Source organism: Rosa chinensis, chromosome 6 (assembly GCF_002994745.2).
Source record: "Rosa chinensis cultivar Old Blush chromosome 6, RchiOBHm-V2, whole genome shotgun sequence".
In the NCBI taxonomy this organism is placed as follows: Eukaryota; Viridiplantae; Streptophyta; class Magnoliopsida; order Rosales; family Rosaceae; genus Rosa; species Rosa chinensis.
The window spans coordinates 33,245,254-33,254,449 of record NC_037093.1 but is presented as its reverse complement, the minus strand read 5'-3'; the positions used below and the strand labels follow the sequence as shown (position 1 = coordinate 33,254,449).

Here is a 9,196-nt window from a genome sequence, read left to right as displayed (position 1 = left end):
TAGCATCTGAAGACACCAAGGTGGATATGTTCGAGGACGGTGACGAGTTTGAAGAGCTCAACATCAATCTAGGTAATTTGGGGCCATGTTATTGTTTCTAAACAGATTAAGCTCTAATATTGCTATGTTGCTCTTGTCAAAATTATATTGTTGGTCTAAAATCAATCAGGTTATGTTCTGTTCTGTGTCGTGTTTGATGCAGTATGAGTTTCTATTAGATATTGTAATCTCTGTAAATCTATAAGTCGAAGTTCTATTTGGAGCCATTCAGATATGATTTTATGACTTGCATTGCAGGATAAAAAGGTGTAAGGTAGAGAATCTAGATAGCTTAGAGGAAACTAACGTGTCAACTTCACAAGGACTCTCAGAAGAAAAGTCTAGTAACATTTTGATCTCTTTTGGGTTGTGTTGTGTTTTACTTTTTAACCCCAAACACTAGAAGAGGACTTTTTGATTCTGTATGATGTGTTCTGAACTGTTTAGATGACACATACCTGTTTACTACATACAGCCTAAGATAAGCTTTAGTAAGGGAGCTTTTTGTTTAAAGACTTACTTCAGTGCTCCTATTCACTCATTTAAGGACACTGTGTATACTAGGCTCTCACTAAGCTAATTACCTTAACTAGGTAGAGACGAGTTCTTACATTGTAGTTTTAGGCTTATTCTCATGTTCATAAATCATAATACCCCTAACTTTCCTCTCTCCTATAGATTGTAGGGTTCACCAGGCAGCCCTCCTTTTCAACTCTGATTAATGAAGAGCGGTTTGGGGGTAAAAGAGAAGTAAGATACCTGTGAGTGACCGGTAGAAAGTTTGGTAGTTTGGACCACTTTTGTCTCCTGCCAAGCACTCTGCTAACTTAAGTGTGTGCCATTTGCATACTTCTTCACTTGCACTATGATCTGATGATTAATTCGATTTTAAGATCATTTATGCATATCAACCATGGTACTAAATACGTGGAACAAACCTGGTAGCTGATATGCGGTCATTCTTTTATTCCTCTCTCTGCTTTTTTTTTTTTGGAAGGATTTAGACCTTGTAACTTCTCTTGCTTTCAGGATTGTTGTAACTTGTAATGGAAGATAAAAATAGAATAGTCCTTGTAATGTGTTATAGTTTAGCCTCTTTGGTGACTGTTTGCATGCAATATGATTCTTTGCTTCCATTGGGGTATAGTTCAGTTATTCTGTTTTTTTTCTTCCCTTGAAAATGATTCAATGATGTGGCAGATAGAAGGGGATATTTTGGCTGTAAAGAAAGCACTTGTTGCTGTCTCCGGCCATCTTCAAGATTGTCCACCAGTTGACAAGACAAGGATGACTGGAAGTAGGCCTATTGAGACAGTTCCTCGTGAAACTTTACCTGATATTCGTGTAGATCACCTTTCACAGAGGAACTCAGTGATTTCCAATTTGCCGAGCAGCGCCATGAGTTATGCTTCAGGAGTTTGTCTGCCATCAATAGAGGCTGAAAGGATCTCAACACTGGATACAAGAACACTCCAGCAGGAAGTTACTTTTAAGATTCTTTGCGCCAATGATAGGGTTGGGGGTGTCATTGGAAAAGGGGGTGCCATTGTCAAGGCTCTTCAGAATGAGACTGGTGCTACTATAAGTGTTGGAGGATCTGTGGCCGAGTGTGATGAAAGATTAATTACTGTTACTGCATAAGAGGTTTGTCATTTTGCAACTTGCCATCATTTTCTGTTCTCATTTCTGTATGTGCTAAACTGCTCATGGACTGTCATATCTGTTAGTAATATGTTTTATATTGGTTTCATCTTACCTAGAATCCTGAGTCCCGCTACTCTCCAGCACAAAAAGGTCTTGTTCTTGTCTTCTCAAGGTCTGTAGAGGCAGGCATTGAAAAGAGGCAAGACTCGAGCTCCAAAGGGTCACCTCTTATTGCACGCTTTGTTCTCCCGACAAGCCAAGTTGGTTGTTTGCTCGGAAAAGGGGGTGTAATAGTTTCATAGATTCGGAAGGTAACTGGTACCGGTATACGGATAATAGGTGGTGTCCAGGTCCCGAAGTGTGCCGTAGAGAATGACGAAGTTGTACAGGTGAATTTGCATTAGCTTTTATTTAGTTCCATTGAGTGCATTTTGTAATATTTGGTGGCCTGAAGTTGTTAAAATGAACCTGCAAGCTTTTCATACGTTTAGTTATAATCTGTTTTACAGGTGTCAAGAAATTTTTCAAGTGTGCAAGATGCTTTGTACAATATTACTGGTAGGTTACGAGATAACCTTTTCTCCAACACAGTAAATAATTCTGGAAGGAGGAATAGTTCAGCCGTGCTAACAGATACCAATCCTTATGGAAGACTCAGGGATCCTGGTCCTACTGGATTTCAGCCTTCTTCATCAGTTGGTGTTACTCATGGTCTCGGTCGACATACTACTCTAACTCAAAGTATGGATCATCTTGGACTTTCCCATAATTTAGATCATCCTTCTTCACCAAGGCCATGGGCATCACAGGTATGGTACTAATAATACCCTTGTGCATGCATGTGGTTTACTTGTTTTCTTTTCATTTGATTTGTGGATTGGGTTGCAGATGGTTGCTCCAAGGGGAATCTCAGATACTAGCAGGGGTTTGACTTCTCTTAAAAGTGGCTCGGATCTTGGTAGGTTAGTAATGTCGCACAATGCATAGAAAATTATTATATAGAGCTTATCTATAAATAGAGATGAACATAGGTATCTGCTATCTCTGATTGAATTTGGGTTGGTGATACTACAAAATGAGTTGAACGATCCCAAAGCACTCGCAAGGCTAAACATACCCCCTCGAATGATCTCCCTTGAAATGTAATGTTCTTTATAGGTCCGGATTCTTACTTGACATTTGACAATGGCATGTCATATTTTAACCAATAAGAAAAGTTAAAGAAAACCTGCTGAAAACATTTACAAGACTTTGTTGGTTTGTTTCTCTATTATAAAGATTAGTGTTTTGACTATTTAACCTCACACACACACACACACACACACACACACACACACACATATATATATATATATATATATATATTTCATGTTTTTCTGTCTGTCTTTACCTAAATGTACTTTACTTATGGTTACTAAAATATGCCTCACGTATCCTTAGGACATTGTAACATAACCGATTTGAAGAGGTGCAAATCGGGGTCGAAATGAGTCCAATTGATGACCTACTTAATTCTTGATAATTGTGAGTATATAATTCTCGCCCCTTAGAAAGTTAGAATTATTGTCAATGATGAAGGTTGTTTTTTTTGGGTTTGGTAAAGAAAAGAATGAGCATAGATTCAACGGCTATAAAAGCGTGGGTCTTGCGGTATACCCGGCAGCGTTCCCTCCCTCTCTTTCTCTAACCGAATTTGCAGCACAAATGTCCCCGGCCACTCTAAATCCTCACCAACATTAATCTTCCTCTTCAGAGAGACATCTCTCAACTCCCAAATTTCTAGGGTTTCTTCTCTGCACGCCTCCCAATGCGGACGCATACGTAATCTAGCTATCTACGTACACTGCAACGTACCTAGCTTATATATTCAATCAGGTTGGTCAAGGTTGCAACTTTATCTTCATTTTTGATCCAATATGCCTGTTTGGAGGGAACAATTGCTACTATTAGGGAAAGATCCTCCTGTAATACATTAATGCATTTGTATGATAGCTAGCTTTGTTGAAGAAGGAGAATATTTTCCCATTCATATTTTATTTTTATCAATATCATTGAGTAATTTTCTGGAAGATGACATTTTGTGTATATTTATTTATTTATTTATTTATTTATCTTTTGGATGAAAGGAGGTGCTAGATTTTCTCCATAATCTACTGTGATTATATACTCGGGTGGGATTTCCTCATGATAGCATGATAGCCCTTGTTTAGCATGAGTCGATAGCATCAGATCATGAGATATGAGCGGTTTGATTTCAACTAAACATTTTTAAAGCTGTTAAATCACCTCATGATAGCAGGGTCAGCTAAATTTATGGATATGAAGTGAAAGATATAGGGACTACGTAGTGTGTTCTTTGTGAATGAATATCATCTACTATGAATTGAAAGATTGCGCATATACGAAAGAAACTTTTAACTTTCTTTTATGATATTTAGTTCTTTGCTATGAGTAAGACCAGCTAGTGAACTACTTTTGACACTTGCTGAATATAAGCACATGAGTACCCCAAATATGCTTGTCATGTTATATTGGTTCATTTATGCAAGACTAACATCTTGATTGACGAGATAGACTGCTAGTCAGGTTCTTGGATTTTGGTGACTTAGGGGTGTTGATGTAACCTTACACATTGTAAAGGACTTCACTTGATCTATATTTTCTAGACATTATACTGTGGTGAGTTGCATGATATAATGCTGAAGGTGGACAGGTGACAAGCTTAAATTTTTTGGGGGCAATGACATATAGGGTCATTTTTGTTTTCTTATAAAATTTTGCTTATTTAGAAACTTTATTTTTTATTTTGTTTTGCTTTCTTGTTCTTTTAGAACTGAGATCAAGTCTCATGTTTCTACTTTTGGTTGCAGGCTTTATCAGTTTTGAAATTGCAGAAGGGCAATCAAATGCTTGAAGATTACCCCAGATCTTTCAGAGAAGCAGCTGCAGTTTTCCAGCATGCTCAAGTGTGAGTAGTATGAGAATAGCTTACTTTAGTGATAAGGCTTCGAACTTTTGGTGTTTTTTTTTCATTACTGATTCCTGGCACCTTATTTGCATTCATACAGATATGACTCTGACAAGAAAATTGTCAAGCATATGAGACCCATACCACAAGAGCTTGTGGAGTCCCTTGATGGAGAACTTGATTTCCTTGGATCGTATTTTTTTGTTATTTATTTCTTGTTGTTGTCAGGTTAAATTTATACTTACCTATAAGGTTTGCCTATTTCATATCACATTTATTTTCCTTGACCATAAATTGAACTAGAGAAATCCCTTCATCAATAGGCATTGCAATTGTTGAAAGAAAATTGGACCCCATAAGTATGGAGGTCTTTGATCATTTCCCTAGTTCCATTTCTAGACATCGGTCAGATCCCATTAAGAGCCAAATTACTCATCACTTTCAGAGATCTGAGACTGCTACTGTATCTACACAAGTCAGTAGCTTTGTGACCTTTTCCTATTAAAACCAGAAAACAAGATAGTACTACGCCTAACTTGGTCTTCTTTGCAGAAATTTTGTCTTCCTTCCTTTAATTATTACCTTGAAAATTCATGGTACTAGAATGCTAAATATTTTCTTATCTTGTGGATTTATCTCATAGGAATTTAGGATGGAACTGATGAATTAAATACTTATCTACACAAGTATCGCACAGAGTTAGATCAACATCTTGGTGCTCTTGTGGGGAGGTAGTGGTTTTGCCCCTAATTATCATTTTCTTTTATTTTGTTATCAGTAACTTCACTTTTTTTTCTTTTCTTTTTTTGCTTTAAATTTCTGAAGCCATGGCAATAAGACCAGCTACTAAACTACTTCTCACACTTGCTAAATATAAATACATGAGTACCCCAAGTATGCTTGGTCATGTTATATTAGTTCATTTTTGCAAGATTGGCATCTTAATTGACGAGAGAGTTGGCTAATGAGGTTCTCATATTTCGATGACTTTGAGGTGTTGATGTGTTGTAGTTTTGTTGTTGATTTTTTTCGGGGCTTGATGCTATAAAATGTTTTCTGTGGCAGATATATAAGGAAGCTGAGAAGTTTGCTTATTAGAATGGAGCAAAGGTGGCTGTTGTTTATGGTGGAACGCCAATGGGTCAGCAAGTTTGTGTCTCTGCAGGCTTACTGGCCATTCCGTTTTCTATGACCACTTCTATGATTCGGGTGATTCCATTCATGATCAGATTGTGAAACTGGTACAGCAGTACACCTAGCTAGTTCCTTTATTAACTTGTGTCTTGTAGAAATTTTTCATTCATTAAGCATTTGAACTTGTCTGCAGATTAGTAGATATGAGTTATTTTGAACTGATGTTCATGATTAGGTTTGTGTACATGAGACAATGGTGGATTAATAGAAATTGCAATGAATGATTTTGGATGTGGATTTTATGGTTTCATGAATGGACAATTTTAATTTCCAAAATGCATGCATACCAATTGTAACAGAGGACTACTAATATATGTTATCTCAAATTGCAAGATACAACAAAAGCACACTAATGTGTGGTTGCAGCTGCACAAAAGCAACACAAAAACCAATTAGAAGTCTATTGTCTTTTTGGCAGTGGGACGACAGAAAATTGTAGTCTAAATGGCAAAACAACAACATAAGTTAGATGGAATTGTTGGCTAAAGAGTATAACAACAACAAATAAGTGTGGTTGGACTTGATCACAGATAATATAAAACACGTACTATTAGTGGTCCTTTTTATATTCAGACCACAAATATTTGTCGTCTTAATAACCTCAAACGACAGTAAATTGTCATTGTAATGAGACTGACATAACAGAAATAATATGATATCTATTGTCTAAACCATTTCCCAACATCACATAAGTACAATTTCAAAACCTTTCACATAACACTTAAATGTCATATAAACCTACCCTTGAACGACACTTAATTGTCCTCTGATGCACTTTACGACCACAGATAATTGTTGTTTAAAGTCAATTTGCACAACATTTAATTGTTGTTGTATGCTAGAAGACACAATAGTATTTACAAAAGTCTGTGGTTGTTTTGTTTATCAGACAATACAAAAATGTTGTTTGAATGCTTTTAAAATACAGATCACAATGTTCCCAAAATGCAAAACTCATCAGACAACACAAGACTTTTATTTTTTTATGTCGTCTGAAAAATCAGACGACAGAACACTTCTGTAATCTGATGCCCCCAAGAGACGACACCGTACTAGACGACATATTTTTGTTCGTTCAGACGACAGAACAGTTCTGTCGTCTGAAGGCCTTTTTGGCATAGTGTCATTACATTTTGTTAAGTTGAAATCAACTCCCAAATATTAAACTCTTCCACTCATTTGTGCATATCCGCCACTAGGCTTTTAGTTTTGATTAGGCTTTGGTGAAAATCAAAGCCTACCATTGCTAAGGCTTGGCGCCTTAGATTAGACTTTTTATTTATTTTTATTCTCCTTTATTTGCTTAGTGACTTTAGCTCCGACTACCCAAGGATTGTGGGTTAGCCACTAATCCCCATGGTATGATAACTTTGGGCACAATATTTCCCTATCTTGACAACGATACGTACGCTAGCGTAAATGTGTATCAAGTCACAAATCGTAATAAAAGAAAGCAACTCACACCATGATTTCTTTCAAATCACGAAATAAAGAAAGCAACTCACACCTTGATTTCTTTCAAATCGCAGAATAAAGAAAGCAAGTCACACCATGATTTCTTTCAAATCAAGAAATAAAGAAAGCAATCACACCTTGATTTCTTTCAAATCACAGAATAAAGAAAGCAACTCACACCTTGATTTCTTATTCAAATCACAAAATAAGGAAAGTAACTCACACCTTGATTTCCTATTCAAATCACGAATTAAGGAAATCAACTCACACCTTGATTTCCTATTGAAATCACAAATTAAGGAAAACAACTCACACCTTGATTTCCTATTTAAATCATAAATAAGGAAAGCAACTCACACCTTGATTTCCTATTAATCGTATATAAGGAAAGCAACTCACACCTTATTTCGTTAAAAACACAAATTCATGAGTTAGATATAGCCTCACACTGTTACCCCATGAATTACACTGGCAGACAAACTAGAGCTCTAACTAAAATCGTAACCACTCGTCTGGCCAAAGACTTGATTACTCAATATACTGCCAAAAGTCAACTTGTGACATTAAATCCTCGGGCCTCTCGGTCCCTCGGAGTAAAACATTTAAAGAAGTCACACAAGACTCAAAATGTTACACAAATCTCAATGCTTTTCAAAACAATAGAAATCAAAATTTCCACAATCATTTGTTTTCCTAAAAGCCCTAACCCAAAAGAATAAATGAGCATAATCATGCATATTGTTTTCATACACTAAATTCAATGCTTTTTCAAAACAATACAAATCAACATTTCCACAATCGTTTGTTTTCTGAAAAGCCATAACCCAAAATAATAAATGAGCATAATCATGCCTATTATTTTCATACACAAATCTCAATGCTTTTCAAAACAATAGAAATCAACATTTCCACAATCATTTGTTTTCGAAAAGCCATAACCCAAAACAATAAATGAGCATAATCATGCATATTGTTTTCATAAATCAACAAAACCACCAATACATATATATTTCACGTGTGTATATATATATATATATATAGTCATCCGCTCAGGAATGCCTACTAATACCGACTATAGGTTGCAGTTAATAAATAACTCTCAAACGATAAAGGTTATTCCGTTCGTAAATAAACCCTGTGAGATTACTCACCTCCGAATCCTGCTACGTCTTCACATACAAACCTAGATAAGTACTAATCTCTGCAATCTACTCAACACACTTTCCATGTACCAAATCACATCAAGGTCACGTCTTAATACCACTTGTAGTACGAAAGCATCTAATTTCAAAGCAAGCGATTAAAGTTCGAATCCCCAAATCGAACTACAACTCGAAAGTAACGCCAATCGAGGTGAAACATCATCTGAGACCACCCAGAGTCTCTAGAATACATCTACAATCGTTATGACAAAACCACAAGTCGATCGGACGATCGAATCCACACAGATCGAAAATCAAACGGTTCGAAACCCTAAAAATTATAACATATTCATTCGATCACCAAAAATTATGTATTGTATATCGGAACGCTCATATCGACAAATAGATGATATATAAAATCTGAAAGTATTCATTACATGGCTGGAACACCACTACAGGCAGTGGTGCACCGCCACCGGCTAAACTCAAAATCACCACAATCAAGCCATCCAAAAATGTTCATCATGAAGAGTAGAGCAACTTTCATATTTTCATCCGATTGAGCTCAAACAGTTTAGTGTCACTTGCAAAGAACTGGTATATTTAGTTTTAAATTTTATGAACTATCTTTTCATTCAGATTATATGTTCTGGATGAATTAATCAAAATGCTGAGGGTCTGTGGCATTTGGGGTACAAATTACATCTTTTTATGAAGAGGCCTGTGGAGTAAAGGAACTAGAGTGGAGGAGAAA

General features: G+C 36.3%; 1 long non-coding RNA gene and 1 pseudogene across 2 annotated transcripts; both read left to right on the top strand.

The window, feature by feature from the left end:
• Positions 1–1,230: 1,230 nt before the first annotated feature.
• On the top strand, positions 1,231–2,620 carry LOC121049997 (annotated as a pseudogene).
• Positions 2,621–3,414: 794 nt separating this feature from the next.
• LOC121050262 lies at positions 3,415–6,076 on the top strand. 2 transcript variants are annotated; one of them, XR_005802501.1, is made up of 6 exons: positions 3,415–3,558; positions 4,554–4,651; positions 4,752–4,879; positions 4,975–5,126; positions 5,295–5,382; positions 5,717–6,076. It is a non-coding gene; the product is annotated as an uncharacterized LOC121050262 (long non-coding RNA). The 2 variants fall into 2 exon arrangements; XR_005802500.1 differs by having other exon boundaries at positions 4,752–5,126.
• Positions 6,077–9,196: the final 3,120 nt, after the last annotated feature.